Source organism: Pantherophis guttatus, chromosome 3, assembly GCF_059756535.1.
Source record: "Pantherophis guttatus breed Tessera chromosome 3, ASM5975653v1, whole genome shotgun sequence".
Taxonomy (NCBI): domain Eukaryota; kingdom Metazoa; phylum Chordata; class Lepidosauria; order Squamata; family Colubridae; genus Pantherophis; species Pantherophis guttatus.
Window position 1 is genome coordinate 40,963,150 of NC_142065.1, and position 17,236 is coordinate 40,980,385.

Genomic DNA, 17,236 nt, shown 5'->3' on the forward strand with positions numbered 1-17,236 from the left:
GGCAAACCATTTCTGTAAGTGATCCTTAAAAGCTTATGAACCTTTTTAGGTTTTCAGTATTTCTCTATAAATATGACCTAAACTGTGATCTTTCATCCACACAATTGCTAGAACTATATAAAGAGAAAACCAATTAAACAAATGAATTTAAACATACTTGTTCATTTATTTGCTGAGGAAAAAAATACATATTTGTCTATTACAAAATGTATGTAAACTTTTGCTTTCAGTAATGTTTTGGAGTGGCCAACTTAAAGTCCTGACCTTAATCCTAAAGAAATCTTGTGGAGGGACTGGAAGTAAGCAGTTCCTGTGAGAAAGCCCACCAACATCTCTTAGTTTGAAGATATTCTGTAAGGAGGAATGCATTAAAATTTCTTCCATATCAATCTGTCTGACTGATCAGTTACTGGAAATGTTTAATTGCTGCCCAGGAGGGGGCATGCCAGTCACTAAAGCAAAGATTCACATATTTGCCACACACAAATATGTAGCTTTGGAACAAGTTTAATGTTTTTAACTCATTTATTTAATTGGCACTGTTTATCCAGTTTTTAAGATTGCATGGAGGACAGATTATGTTTTAGGTCATATTTATGTAGAAATACTGAAAATTAAAAAGGATTTGCAAACATTTAAACACTAACTCTGCCAAGACAACTGCTTGACTCAAGAGTGTCTTTACTTTTTTATTGTTCATCGAGGCATAAATCAGAATTTAATAAGTGGATTAGTCACTTGCACTTGTTTCTTAAATTGCTCAACCATTTATAGAGCTTGATGGAGACTGATACCTTAGGAGGAGTTTCTCCTAACTTCAATAGACAAAATTGATTTTTATCCTTGACCTTTGTCTATCCTGAGTCATTTATAAAGCTCAGTTTATCCCTTCCCCCTCCCTTCCCCTCTCTCCCATCTAGCTGTCTTAGTTTTGAACAGCAACTATATGAAGAAAAGTGGGAGAACTAAATGCCTGAGTAATAATAGCATTTTAGTATTGGATGACAGGTATATTTCTCAACTGCTGTTAGACATTATTAAAGCATGGCCAATTTACAAGGCATACATAAACAGCATACAAGGATAGAAGAAGTTTATCTTGCAAAAACACACTCTGAAGTTTACACAAAATGGCTTCTCTTTCTGAGGCAAATTTATATTTCATAGACGTTTTGAAGATCATTCATTTCTCTATCTCTTATGGTATTTTCCTTTGCTGTATTTCATAAATGTATATTGCAAGGCAGATAACGGCTTGTTATCTATAAGCCTATGATAGTGTTCTTGATTATTTGGGGATCATTCCCCATTACCACTTGATAAATATGTCACTTACCACTCTATCTGTAGTGGTGTTTGCATTCATTTGTGACGAGACAAGAAAGAGGAAACAGACGGCTGGATCTATGCAGCAACTAGTAGGTAAAACTCAAATGTTATCTGCCGAGTGAACATAAGCCACAGGGGTAGTTTCTCACGGTGGTATCTCTCTGATGATTAATGGTCATGCTGTACTCATCCAATTTCACTTTGCCATCCACAGAGGCCCATAAGGTAAGCAGCATAATGCTTTTTAAAATTGAATCTTTTCCAACTCATGTGGGGTTATAAATGAAGCAGAAGTCTCCTGTGCATCACTCCCTAAGGCTGGTTTCTCTCACTGTCTTCTCTTTGATATGAACATACTAGAGTGGGATAACCTTGCAAACAAGGCTGGCAATGTTCTGTGATGTTTGTTGCTATCAATAATTCTTACTCTGCTACTTTTATACACACAGACATACATTTCAGCTGCTAAAATATTTCTTTCTGCTGTGTTTTCAGTTCCTTATGCCACTTCGTATTCCTATGGCATTGCTTCTAATTGCAGGTTTACTTAACACAGGTGTAAAATTCATGTTATGTTCTCCGCTGATCATATGGAATCTATTTGCTTCATGTTGGATATCTTGCTTTAATTTTGAATTCCTTGTTTTTATGTGATACATTTATCCTAAGTTTTACTAGCCCCAAGTAATAGTCATCATGGTAGTTACCAGTTGTATCAGCACTCTCACTCTTTGTTTATATACTGCTTGCTCTCTCTCTCACTCTCTCCCTCCCTCCTCTCTCCCTCTCTCCCTTTCTCTTTCTCCTAATTGAGTTGCCATAAGAACAGCTATATTACTGTTACCAGACTCCTGAATGAATAGTTTGTACATTTTTAAAAGTTAAGCGTAGGTCCATAGATTGCCAAATGTGATATAGAGGTAAAATAATGTTTTTAAATTATCTTAAAGAAGAAAAACATGGAAAGAGACCTGTAAGTATACCTTGAAGGAAAAAGGAATTGCAGTAGGTACTAGACCACATCTCTAACTGTTGTTAGACAAGACACTATATCCTGTACTGCCTGGTAGCTTCCAGTCATGAAGAGCAACATCAAGTATATAACATTATAGACTGGTTTTCAGGTGATGAAGATAAAGTATTTCAATTGCTGGATCTTCCTTAAGGAAGATTTGAATTTCCTCAAAGAAGCATTTTATACAGATCAGTGGATTAAATTGCTCTCCTGGGTAATTAAAAGATAATTGCATTGTACTTCTCATATGCAAGTACATTAAAATTGTACATTATGTCGGTTCACATAATACAGCTTTCAACTCTTGAACAGAAAACTAATCTAAAACTAAAATATATAGATTGCAAAGTCACAGTGATAAGTGCCCCATGAACTTCCGGAGCATCTCTGAATGCATCTAGTACAGAAGAGCTCATCATCTTAAGTAATTGCCCCTACTGTCGAATTCCTCTAAATCCTCAAATTTATTCCTTTAAGCAATTTTTCTTGAATTCAGTTGAAATACAGCTTTCTCTATCTTGAGGTCAGAGAAGTGTAAAGAACTAGTGAGGCCCAGTTCTTGAAGGGTTTTTTCCTATTATCCCAATCACCTCATCTAAGGTTATTTAAGGTCATAGAATTTACATTTTTCTGGCCTAAGAAAACTAATGATAGAATTGAGTGCTGAAAAATCTTAAAGCAGCTTCATAAATAATAAAATCAAAATGTCATAAAATGTAGGAGAACAGAAAAGAGAAAGAGCAGAGCCTTATTAGCTTGAATCTGGCAAGTGTTTATTCCGCATAGTCAAATCACAGAGGTTCTAGAAGGATTAAGATGATGCATATACAAACCAAACTGACAGCACAATTGTAATGCATCTTAGTTGAATGTTCATTGAGGAGCTTGGCTTCTTACAACTTTGCAAAGCTTTGATTAAATCCCCTTTAAACTGAATGTTCAATACATTGAATAAGAATCTAAACATACTGTCCAATTTCGCATGGCAGTTTGATAGACTTGCTAGGTGTGCAGAAGTTGAAACATTCAAATGAATAAAGCAGAGGGTGTGATGGGCACTGAGATACTGGCAAAAACAATGGCTCAAATAACTGGCTAATGACTTAATCACACCTGCAAATCCTCTTTGCTAGAGCAACGAGTGCTGCTCAACCTCACACTTTCACTTGAATGTATTTGTGCAGGTTTGCCAGGAAGGAAAGAAATATATTCAGATTTATTCTGCTATTTATGTTTTATACCTATTTGAGTTTTTAATCACTCCCCAAATCTATAATCCTTAAATCTCACATCTATTAGTCTGTCCTGTAGTATAGCCCCTGTTATTCTCACTGTTCAGTTTATCTACAATTTTTCACTTCCTCGGTTTTACTTTCATCCTTTTTCTTTTCTACCCTCACTAAAAATAGCAAAATAATAATAATGTCTTTTTACCCTCCAGAAACTAATTCTCTGTCTCTGTTTGTCTTATTACATGGAGTGATCTAAGAGATTGTGTTTGCTGTTAGAGTGTAGCACAGAACAGACTGTTTATATCATAGTGCAGCATTCCTCAACTTTGGCAACTTTAAGATGTGTGGACTTCAACTCCCAGAATTCCCCAGCCAGCATATTAAAATTGTCAAGATTTTTTAAAAAAGCATACTAAATTAATCTCAATTGAGGATTACATTGCCCTAAAGCCATATTGATAATTAGGCCACCCTGGCCAACCAAGTACTGAGAAGATAGTTGAGTTTTTGATTTTTAGCCCCCCCCCCATTTAGATAGGACATTTTATTTATTGGTTCAGTAAAACATCTCTAGTCATTTTGCTAAATAATATGCAGGCAGCTGTTCTATTGTTTTCTCATCCATTCTATCCCTTTAAAAGAGGTGGAGAGAGGATCTTTTTCCAAATTTATTGCTGGGAATCTTCAATGTTAATGCTCGCCAAAGGGCTATCATTCCTGTTATTCTCATCTCATTCTGTCAAAAATGAAACAATGTGCTTTCCTATGATGGACTATGTTCTAATCAACCAATTGTTCAATCAACTGAAATCTAATTTTGTCTTTGAACCTCAAATCTGAATCAGAACTTAGCTGATTCACACATCCCTAAGAAATTAAAAAGCAGAGCAAACCTGGCATAAATTCTGTGATGTGGAAATGTATTGAACAAAAGTTTGGAAAAAGCCCATTGTATAGCTACCTCTAACGGTTCTCTCAGAGAAGAGCTTATTCAAGAAGTCCTGTTTTGCTCTGCTGGTTTATCAGACTCCCAATAGTCTTCCTTTATTCTATACATCAGGATTTTGTTCATTTAATACTTTATTAGGTACGTCCTTTACCTAAAAATCCATTGGAAGTCAATCCACCATAGGCAGCTTGTATTCATGGTTGTTTCATACCACACAACTTTTGCAAGTTCCTTCATGAAATAGATTAGTGATGCAGTTCTTAAAATTAAATTCTGTGTTGTATGACCTAATCTAAATCTTAGGAGTTTTATTTATTCTTTCCCTACATTTAGGAATTATTGCAGGAGTGCCAAAGCTTGAGGATTCGTGACTCCACGCAAAGCTGGGTTCAGAGGTCACAGTCAAGACCATTAATAACAAGGTGCAAACGGCTGGTTTATATGTAATGTGAAGCTTTTTACTTATTTCATTTATGCACTTCAGGGGCTCTGTTTGCTTATGGAGCACTTGGTGTCTGGTACTTATTTAGGAGATTGGGTTCATACAGGCCTTTGAAGGAATGTAGCAAATTGTTCTCCAGTGCTGTAATTCTGCAGTGGTAGCTGAACTTATTTGTCTCTGCTTATTACATAGGTGCTTAGCTCAAAGGTTATTCTTCACTTAAGAAGCAATAGTTGAATTCCAAGCTCTGCAAACTCAAAGGGTGCTTTGTATCTTTCCTTCTTTCTCATAAAAAGGTGGCTGGCCTTTAATGATAGACATTTAAGAGCTCAAATTGATCTCGGTGATAAGAGACTAGGAGGAGTTCACACAGGAGTAAAGGCATTTTCAGTGAGGGAAAAGAAACAAGATAATTTATTCAATGACAGATGAATAGAATAAACTCTTTATGCATAGCTGGAGAGTTTTGTGTGGTGGGTGTATATACTGTAGTGCATTGTAGTGAGTTTCAGATTCCCTGTCTCTTTGTGCTACTGGTAGAACAATTCAAGTAATCAATCGGCTGATTTATCATCCACTACTCATTAGTGATCTATTATCAGACAGAATTTTGCAATGTACATATTCAACACTATTGTTGGTAAGGCAAGTGGGGAGAATAGTGAAGTGACCCCTCCCCAGAGTTGCAAGGCTTTTTTTTAATCACTCCGTACCCTCAATTTTCACTGCAGTTGCACACTATGTTAATATTCACACTGAGTAACCCACCAGAGTCCTAAGATCCCTTTCCTGTTCAGCTAAAACTAGTGGCTGACCATTGGTGTGTGTGTGTGTGTGTGTGTGTGTGTATGTGAGAGAGAGAGAGAGAGAGAGAGAGAGAGAGAGAGAGAGAGAGAGAGAGAGAGAGGGATGGGAATATTTGGGAAAGAGGATCACTGAATATACTACTATACATGGATTATACTAAATTGTCTTTACCATTTTAAACTCCCAATTTGAAAAGCTTCAAATGATTTTTTTTTGGTTCTTCTTGTTCTTTGCTGTCTTATAAACCTTTAATATTTTCCACTGTACTTTTTAAACCTTCTTTCCCCTAAATTCTATTATTAAAATTGCTGCTTCCCAGGGCAGAGAGGGAAGGAGAGAAGTGGCACTTTTCCTCACTTAGAATTATGATTCTCCTAACAGAAATTAAAACCTTCCCTATTCCAGCCATCCTTTATTTTCTTCTTTCTTATCCTTTTGCCTAAGTTGTGCCAACCAAATTAGGAATTGCTACTGTGTTGCCCATCAATTGGTCCAAACTAGTACAAGTCTGAATTTTATTTATGGAGGCTTAGAAAGTTAAATTCACATGGCTTCTTTTAGATGAAAAAGAATTGTATTGCATTTGCCTGCAATAGATAATGTGCATAAATTCTGGAACCACAGGCCAGGCTTATACATTTGATCTTTGTTATAAAGCAGAAGTGGGGCACAGTGGCTCAGCAGTTAAAGTCGCTGAACTTGTCAGCCTGGGTTCAAAACCTGAGCGCTGTGTGATGTGATGGGGGTAGCTCCCATTACTTGGCCCAGCTCCTGCTCACCTAGCAGTTTGAAAGCATGCAAATGCGAGTAGAGTAATAGATACAATTTTGGTGGGAAGCTAACAGCATTCCATGCTCCTTGGCATATAGTCATGCTGGCCACGTGACGATGGAAAAGTCTTCCGACAAAGCTGGCTCCCTCGGCTAAGAAATGGAGATGAACACGACCCACTAGGGCTGGGCACAACTGAGCAGGGAACACGTTAGTGTTTATAAAGCAGGAGAATATTCCCTTCTTTTATAGCTTCTTTATAAACTATATACTGCAACTTCAATGTGAAGTAATGCTTTTTTTTTTTTTTTTGCTGATCTGAATCTTCTGTTGGACTTTTTCATGAGCTGGGTTCTTACACTGAATTTCCATGTTTTTCCTTTCAGTCTAGCTGCAGGCTGTCATCAGTTACACAACCAACTGAACGACAGTTCCATTCTCCATGAATCATCAGCCAAGACCAAAGGCAACAACCTTTCCCCACTCTTTCCCCACTAGTCATTGCTCCTGGCTATAGTATGGCTGGCTGGGTCACCCTGACTGGTCTCCTTTGCAGTAGTAATGCACTTGAAGACTAGGTTTAAAAAATCCTCTCCCACACAGGTCATGGCAGGCTACACAAATATTACTTCAAACATCCCCATAAATTGCCCCCAGGGGGGCAGACCAGCAGTGACCTCTTTTCATGGTATGTATCTTATTCTCCTCAAAACCAAAATTAGTGGCTCTTAGGATGTGTGAAATGGAATTACTTCTTGATAGAAGAAAAAGTACAAGAGAATTGTCAATTTTATTTGGGCAGAAATTGAAGACTTTTTCACATATCACAACAGACACGAACCCATGATAACAATTCTAGTAGGGTTGTTTCCATTTTCACGTAGAGATGCCCTCACTGCCATGCTAGTCTTTGATTCATAGCAGAGCCAGTTGATGAAAACGAGCAACTCTGTATCCAAAGTAGAACTACGGAAGAGCAAGTGGAAAAGAATTTTTGGCCTACTTGAAGAAAGCCAGATGGAGTGTTTAGAAAAGTCCCCCAAAGCCTGAAAACAAAATCCTCACTTTTATGAAAGACATTTGACTGTGCAAACATAGGAAATCTGTCAAACATCCCAAAGAAGAATAATCATAATCTATCTTAATGGAATAGTTAAGGGGTGGGTTCTACTTACCTTTACTACCAGTTTGCATCGTGTCTGCGCTCGCTTCGCCCACGCCCGCTCTTCTGTGCATGCACAGATCACCTATCTGGGTCAGTGGGCGGAGCCTCCCACCAGTTTTACTACCGGTTCTTGTGAACCGATCCGAACCAGGGACAACCCACCACTGGAATAGTTAACATCCTGAATGATGATGGTGAAACATTCTAGAAAAGATGGCTCTATAGCCGTGATGGCGAACTTATGGCACGCGTGCCACAGGTGGCACGTATAGCCATATAGGTGGGCATGTAAACTCACCTCTGGCACACATGTGTAGGCTGGCCGGCTGATTTTCGGGCCTTCTGGGCCTACTGGAAGTAGGGAAACGGGCTGTTTCCTGCTTTCGGAGGGCCTCGGGTGGGTGGGGGTGGGGCAGAGGCCCATTTTTCTCTCTCACCAGGCTTTCTAGGACCTTTTTCACCTTGGGTAGAGCAAAAAAGGCCTTCACTACCCCTCCGGAGGCCCTCCAGAAACCGGAAATGGCCCGTTTGCCAACATCCAAAAGTCCTCCGGAGACCCTCTGGGAGGGGGAGACCGATTTTGCTCTCCCCAGGGTCCTAGAAAGCCTCTGGAGCCTGGGGAGAGACAAAAACGGGCCTACCATGCCCACCGTGCCATCGTGTGCCAAAAGCGTGGGGAGCGTGCGCATGCTCATAGGTGGGGCACATAGAATTATGGGTGTGGGCATGTGCGCACATGACCCCTCCACACTCCCCCCCGCTTTTGGCACGCGATGGCAAAAAGGCTTGCCATCACTACCCTTTAGAGAAACTCTGGAATCAAGGATTTTGTTTAGGGGTGCAGATTTGTTACTGCTGGCCTTGAACAAGAACATCCAAAAATTCAGAGCTTTATTACTTCAAAATGTCTATATTATCTTGTGGGCCACACACTGATTGTGTACAGTTATGTTAACTGTAGTTAACATAATAAATAGTTGCATGGTTTCATGTAATACAGGTAGTCCTCAATGTACAACAATTCATTTAGTGACAGTTCAAAGTTACAATAGCATTGAAAAATGTGACTTATGACCTTTTTTCATAGTTATGACCTCTGCAGCATCCCTGTGATGATAGGTCATCAAAATTCAGATGCTTGGCAACTGGCTCATATTTATGATGGTTACAGTGTCCCGGGATCATATGATCACCTTTTGTGACCGTCTGATAAGCAAAGTCAATGGGGAAGCCAGAGTCACTGAACAACTGCAGTGATTCACTTAATAACTGTGACAAAAAAAAAGTCTTAAAATGGGACAAAATTCATTTAACAAATGTCTCACTTAACATAAATTTTGGGCTCAATTGTGGTCATAAGTCGAGGGCTACCTGAAGCTTATGCACAATGTTGAAGATAGAAGTTCACCATTTTAAAAATTTGCCTTTATCTTATATAATAACTGATGCTTTTACTAACAATAAATAGAGGGTTGCAAAAGCATTCATATATCAATTTCTATGTATCACTCTGTAAAAGGCATAGGATTATTGCTGTGGGGAAAATAGGCGAAAGGATTATTATGCATGTTTGTCACCTTGAGTTACTTATTAAGTAATAAGGGTGGGATAAGTTGCTTATAGAGGTAGTCCTCAACTTATGACTGTTCATTTATTTATTATTCGAATTTAATGAATATAACGAATATAACGAATTTAATGATGGTTTAAAGTTATGACAGCCTTGGCAACAATGATTTACAACTTGAACTTGCAGCTATGACCATGGTACTACCCCCGTGATCATGTGATCTCAGTTTGGTTGTTTGGCAACCAGCTCACATTTATGACCTGTTACAGCACTCGACGGTCATGTGATCATGATTTGCAACTTTTTCTTTTTCTTTTCTTTTTTTTTTTCTGATTTCTGGTAAAACCGTCCATTGGGGAAGCTTGATTCCTTAACACTTGTAATGACCATCATAAAAATTGTCACAAAATTGTGTCTGACTCAACTTATGACTGCAATGATTTATGATGAGGTTCCAATCCCATTTGTGGCTGTAACTCAAGAACTACCTATACTTCTTCATTACTATCAAACTAATGGTATAAAGGTGGCATATTACCAAGAATTGTTGGGGCTGCGACTAATATTTAAATTCATTCATGCTATATTCAGAAAACTTGCATCTGCATGCTAAATTACCTAGTAGGTGTGTATTTCTGATAGACCTGTCATAATTCACTCTCCAAGTGCTCTGTCCCAGTTCTTTGTGATCCATCCTTAAACCAATTAACCTCCCCCCACTGGCTGCTTATGTCAGACATGTGAAAAATGAAGATTATTAGAACATGATCTTCAGTGGGGATTGTTTTAGATCACTTAATAGGCATAATTTAGGAAGGCCATCTGAGTAGAACAGAGAATCCCTGACAAGACTCATCCCTTTTTAAACGCAGCACTAGATAGAAAACATCTGCTTTTTAAGAGAGAAATGTGCACATTCAGTGGAAAAATGAGTGCAGTAGATAAATTATGTAAAAAAGCACATAGAAAGCTCTGGTTATTGGAGTTACCAAAAGAGAGAGAAGATTTGTCCTTTTGACTGTCTCATCTAACAGTTTAAAATACTCTATTTTTCAGAGTATAAGACAGACCTTTTTCCCCAAAAAAGAGGGTGAAAATCTGGGTGCATCTTATACTCCGAATGTACCCCCACCCAGCCTCCCAAATGGAGATTTCAGAGGCTGAAAGAAGCCTCTGAAAGAAGCTTCAGAAAAAAAGCCTCAGAAAGGCTTTTATCTAAAATAATATGGCAAGCAACAAAAGAAGATCAGTAAAGGTTCTAACCAAACTATGCTAACAAATCTGGAGAATGACACAATAACCAACAGATCAGAAGAGGTTAATCTACATACCAATACCAAAGAAATAAGATTGAACAGAATACAAGATAGTCCTTCAGAATAAAAGCCTCTGAAAGAAGCTTCAGAAAAAAGCCTCCAAACAGAGCTTCAGAAAAAAAGCCTTTTTTTCTGAAGCTCTGTTTCGGAGGCTTTCAGAGGCAGAAAAAAAAGCAAGGCACAGAGCCCACAACCAAGGAACCTGTTGCTAAAATTCACCACTGGGAACAGCTGATTAGGGATATTCCAGGAGGCTGATCCACCCACCAATCAGCTTTTTTCTTATTTTCCTCCCCAAAAACTAAGCTGCGTCTTTCTCTATTGCTTGTGGAATGTACACAGTTACACAAGGTTAGGAAATATTCCTGGTCTAATACTTATGGCAAATCAAAACTCTCTTTCTCCCTCCCTCCCTCCCTCCCCCCTCCTCCTCCTCCTCCCCCTTCCTCCTTCCCCCTCCCCCCTTTCCCCCTCTCCCTTTGTGTCTAGGTTATGCCTTGTTATTCATCAGGTCATCTTGAAGCGGTGTAAGGCCTGGCATTCTGGACCGAAGGATCTTCCCAATAGGGCTATCCCCATTCCCCGTCAACAGTTTTAACTTTTCCAGCCCACTGAGTAAACATTTCCCTCTAGGGCAGAGGAAAGCCTTGCTTTGTTATGGAGGGCAGCTTAAATTCTAAATTGATGGCAGGTAGGGCAATAAAATGAAGATAAATTAAGGGAGTTCTTTCCAATAGATTAGATCTCAGTGCTGATGAACATGTCTGTTAGGACAGGTTTGAAAGTCTCTGGACCAAATTCAACTTCTCCTTTCACCTACAAAAATTCCAATAATGCCATTTGGAAAGGGAGCAGCAAGCTTGTGGGCTAGCAGTCTCATTTGGAAGGATTTGGAAGATGAAGGCACCTGGCTGCAGTTTATCCAGATTTGACATAAACTTGAACCAGAAGACGGGAGAGACAAATCATGCTTGGTATTTGTATAACACTTTCTGGATGATTGCAGGAATTTCAGTCATTGGTACAGCAAGCGTTATGCAAAGTTCTTCTACTACCTGTCCAAGGCTCTAGTGCATAGAATAAACCTTCACAAGGAGCAGCCTTAACCAGAACTGCAGCCACATATTCTCAAAAGACCAACCTTACTTTACATGCAGGCTCAAATTGTACTATTGAACTTGCCAACATCCATTCCGACCAACAGGCCATCTGGAGCATTTGACTAATCTCAGAGTCATCCTGTAGCCATTTTCAGAAATCCCAGAATTGCAATTTTAAAATGGAATGTAAGACATGATTTAAAAATTTTCTCAGGTCAAAAGTACTCTAGAAATGGTAATACTCTCATATTTCTCCCAGGTTTCTTACTTACACACTTGATAAGGATAAGTATTTTCTACGTGTGAGTATATGGATTATTGCTTTAATGTTTTAATGGCTTTTAATGTTTGCAAGCCACCGAAAGTCACCTCTAGGCAAGCAAGATGGCTGGTATACAAGTGTAACAATAAAGTAAGTAAGTAAGTAATAAACAAACAGACAAACAAACAAACAAATGAATACATAAATAAATAACATGGATGAATTGATCAGCATCAAATCAATTACACCAAGTAACAAATACACATTTATATATTGGAAGACAATATGAAAAAGCAGCAGAGTAATTTCTCATTTTAAAGCAGTATCTGAAAGAGTGTTGGATGCCAGAAAGACTTTTTGTGCAGCAATTTTGCTTTTGTTTTATTATTATCAGCTTCTCTTGATTATTTTTTTAAAAAATAAAAAAGAATGAGTAATAGTTGGTACAAGGGATAAGTATATAATTTTAGTACATAAGAACCAATTTAATTTCAAATACTTAAATTAATTAGGCATATACATCAAATAGATTTAATGAATACTCTTAAAGCTGTGAAAGCTATGAATTTTGCCAAAGTTTCTTAAAACTGAAAAAAATAGCTGCTGATACCTTTGGCATATGGTGTAACAAAAGAAAGCAAAAGAACTGCAGTTACTATAGCCTCTGATCATTACTGATTATAATTAGGAAATGTAGAAGTGATGAATAAACATTATTTTGGTATTAGATACATTTCAAAAGTTGATGCTGTCTGAATTTTTCTCAGAATTTAAATAGCCCATCTTAACAGTTAACAATCATCATAAAAAGTCCTAAATTTTAGAAGACTTCTCCATGAAGTATAGAGATAGTCCTCAACTTAATATAGAGATAGTCCTCAACTTACAACCATTCATTTAGTGACTGTTCAAAGTTATAACAACTTTGAAAAGAGTGACTTATGACCATTTTTCACATTTACGACTGTCACAGAATCCCTACGGCAGGGGTGAAATGCTACCGGTTCGGACCGGTTCGGCCAAATTGGTAGCGGCAGAGTGTGGTTCAGAGAACCGGTAGCAGCAGCAGCACGAGGCTCCGCCAACCTCTGCCCACCTGCCTGGACATCGTTACTTCCTGGTTTTACCCAGGAAGTAACCTGTTTTTGACCCTCTGTGCATGCGCAGAAGGCTTTGCGCATGTGCAGAAGGTCCAAGCACACTTCTGAACCAGTAGGGAAGGTAAGTAGATTTCACCCTGTGGTCACTTGATCAAAATTCAGATGCTTAGCAACTGGTTCACATTTATGACAATCTCAGTGTCCCATGGCCATATGATCACCTTTTGTGACCTTCTGCAAAGCAAGGTCAATGGGGAAGCCAGATTCACTTAACAACCATGTTACTAATTTACCAACTGCAGTGATTCACTTAACATCTGTGGAAGAAAAGTTGTAAAATGGAACAAAACTGACTGAACACCTGTCTTGTTTAGCAACAGAAATCTTGGTCTCAATTGTGATCATAAGTCGAGGATTAACTGTATTTTTAACTATTTAAAATTGTTGATATGTTTTCCAAACAAAATTAATACAGTCTGACAATTAATCATGAATGAAGATGTTGATTTTCATGATTTTAATTGAGATCACATGATCTCAGTCAGAAGGACAGATATATTGAATGATGTTGAGAAACTGGTGCATTGTGGCATTTTTGTCTTAATGAATGATTTGATTTTGTTTCCTGGCTGTAATAGACATGGCTACTTTAAACCAGAGGAACAAAATATATTGCAATTGTCATCAATGTTGCTGTTGAATTATTTCCAAAGAGGATTTTATTGCAGTTTCATGAATGAATGTAACTTTATTATAATTTGACTACATAATTACATTTCATCATATTAAACTAATAAGTGGGGAAAATAAATAGAAGAATTGGAAATGCAATGATTATATAAATGTTGACATTGGGTTTTTTGGTAGAGATACTTCAAGTAACGGGAATACTGGGAGACAATTTGAAAAATGAAGCAAGCAATATCCCTAAATAATAAGAATAAATAAACAGCTGTTAGTCCACCAGTGGACAATGAGATGCTTAGGCTAAATCCATAAGCAAAATACAATGAAAGATTATTTTCTACTTCATTCCTCAGCAGCAAATAATATCTAGAGGCATATGACAGAGGTAGTATATAGTCATCATATGTTTCATGGTTAATTGTCACAAATTAATGATCAATATATCCTTACTTTATTATATTAGGATTTTTACGTAGAAACATGAGAAGGGAAGACAATTTCAATTCTTGATTTTCTTACTGCAAATTTTATAAAACACCAGATTAACCAAACAGTATATGTTCTTTAACTTGTCAAAGTTATAAAAATAGTTTAAGGGAGAATGTAGAAGGCAGAAAAAATAGTTTAGAATGTGATATATATTTATTATTTCTTGTAGTTTAAATATATGTCATACATATTTTATTTAGAATTTAGCTTTTTGGTGTAATAATGCTAACTCACACTTATTCTGAGTTTAAAAATGTTTAATGGCAATGGAAGTAGAGCCTCAATGGTTATGGAAAACATAATTTATATCCTTTTTCTGTTCTTTTAATGATATAGAATTTTCTGTAATGGTTTGTCCAATTGCAGACCCTTAGCTTCAACTTCTTCTTAAGCTGCTGCTTTCTATCTTACATTGTTCTATCTTACATTATTGATTATAAGAATGGCTGAGATAATGTACATGAAATATTTTAGAATGTTCTAAAGAAGTACCTCTATATCCAAGAGACCATGAGTTCTAGTCCCACCTTAGTCGTGAAAGCTGGCTGGCTGACTTTGGGCCAGTTACTCTCTCTTAGCCCAACTCATCTCACAGAGTTGTTTGTTGTAGGGAAAATAGGAGGAGGGAAAATTAAAAATAAAAATAAAACAAAATATTATTATGCGTATGTAGGCCAAGCAAAGATAATCAGGACAGGTGAAGAACAGTTTTGAAATATCAACTATGGAATGTAGAAATGTATTACAGATTCCAATGAAAACATGATAAAAATAGGCCAAGGAATTTTAAAGGCAGTATTACTCAGAGTGAATATAAATGTGAGAAAGTCTTTGAATGTAAAAATGCAAGACTGATACTGTCTCCTTTTTTTTAATACCTCAAACTTCATCTTGTTCATATTGCCTGCGATGCAGTCTCATAATCAAAGCTTTCATAGGCAATACAATGCTATAAAAGAATATAAGTTATGACCTTGCAATGATAGGGCATTTTCAAAGTTGAGCTGCTTGTTGCTATGGAAGCAAAGAATGATGTTCTCGGGTCTTCTGCTATTTTCTGTAATATATACTGGAAACCTGTGTGTCATTTAATCTTAACATTTTTTAGACCTATTCCATTCTTGTGAACATCCCTTTTCAGGCACACAATAGCTTTGGCAGCTTTTCAGTAGACCACTTCATAGGGGATGATCTAATGAGGATCTCTTTTCTTAATTGTTAAAAAAGAGATTTAAAAGGTGAATGTCATATAGGAAGCCTGCTTTATACAGTTTTTTCCTGAACGTCATCACTCTGCTAAACAAATAATTCCCTCAACACTGTCAAACTATTTAGTAAATCTATATGACTGTAACCTTGTTGCTTGTATCCTTACAATTTATATTGATATTGATTGTTTCCTGATTGCTTATTTGTACCCTATGACTATCATCAGGGGTGGGTTCTACTTACCTTTACTATCGGTTTGCAGCGGGCCCAGGTAAGCACGCTCGCTTCGCAGAAGCATTTTGATGACATCGGGGTCGGTGGGTGGAGCCTCCTGCCAGTTTTACTACCAGTTCTATAGAACCGGTGTGAACCCACCACTGACTATCATTAAGTGTTGTACCTTATGATTCTTGATGAATGTATTTTTTCTTTTATGTACACTGAGAGCATATGCACCAAAACAAATTCCTTGTGTGTCCAATCACACTTGGCCAATAAAATTCTATTCTGTTCTGTTCTGTTCTGTTCTGTTCTGTTCTGTTCTGTTCTATTATTCTATTCTATTCTATTCTATTCTATTCTATTCTATTCTATTCTATTCTATTCTTATATATAGCTGCCGTTTAATCATTCTCGGCTGACAAGAACTTACCAAATGATCCTGCTGTTTTCAATTTGAACAGTGAGAACAGCAACAGATCTGCAGCACTCTGAAAACTACAAAGTTTTACCTTTACACCTCCTAAAAATACATATAAAAAATATCTTTCAGAAGATGGGAAAGCTTGTTTTCAGATTAAAATGTGGGACTATAAATAAGCATAGGGTTTTATTTACCAACCAGAGCACCAGAGAAGTTAACAGTGCTGATAATTTTCATTAAGGTCAATGCACTGTTGATTTTAGATACTGTTCCCAGACAGGAGACAAACTTTTCTCTAAATTCTGGATTGTTTTGCTTCCATAAAGCTACTATCTCCAATCCTCCTGCTTCTGAGAAAAAGCAGCCATTTGAAAGTAGGGAATTAGTGCATAGAAAACAGTCTTAGCCTCTGCTACATGACAGGTCTATCTAGTCCAGGACTCATCATAATATGCAGTTGCTCTCTAGGGTTTCAATTGCCTTTCGTAGCCCTGCTTGGAAATGCTGTGGATTAAAACTGGAACGTTTTACAAATGGTTGAGTATTTTGCATCATCAAATGTTATTAACACTATCTAATATTACATTACCTGAAGTAAGATATAAATATTGTATACATTTTACTTAGGTATAATTCCCATTGGAACTTGCTTCTTAACAGAGGTACACAGATTCATTTAGTCTGACTATGGCTGTATTGTGCCCTGCCTAGGTAAATATATAAGAAAACTTTTAACTAACTTTCATGTCCCTGTAAATGTTGAAGTAAGGAGATTTAGCACTGCTATATCAAGGACATTTCTAGGACATTTGCATACACATGGGATTGGCAATAGAAAGGAAGCACTTTTACAAATATTTTGTATTATCCTAGTAAAATTGAGATGGGAGTACCATAGTGCTTTAAAATAATTAATTAGCAAAGTGATGAAGCTAAATGGATTTTAAAATCCTGAGTTCTGTTACAAATTTGAAGTCAACGTAGTACAGTTTCTTTCATAAATATTTTATGGCTAAGGACTTTAATAATTTCCAAACATATAATTTTTACCATTGCATACCATCATCTGACATGTCGGAGGGGCAGAAGAGTCTGAATATAAACTCTTGTATCACCCGAATGATCAACATTTATAGGACATAAATCAGCA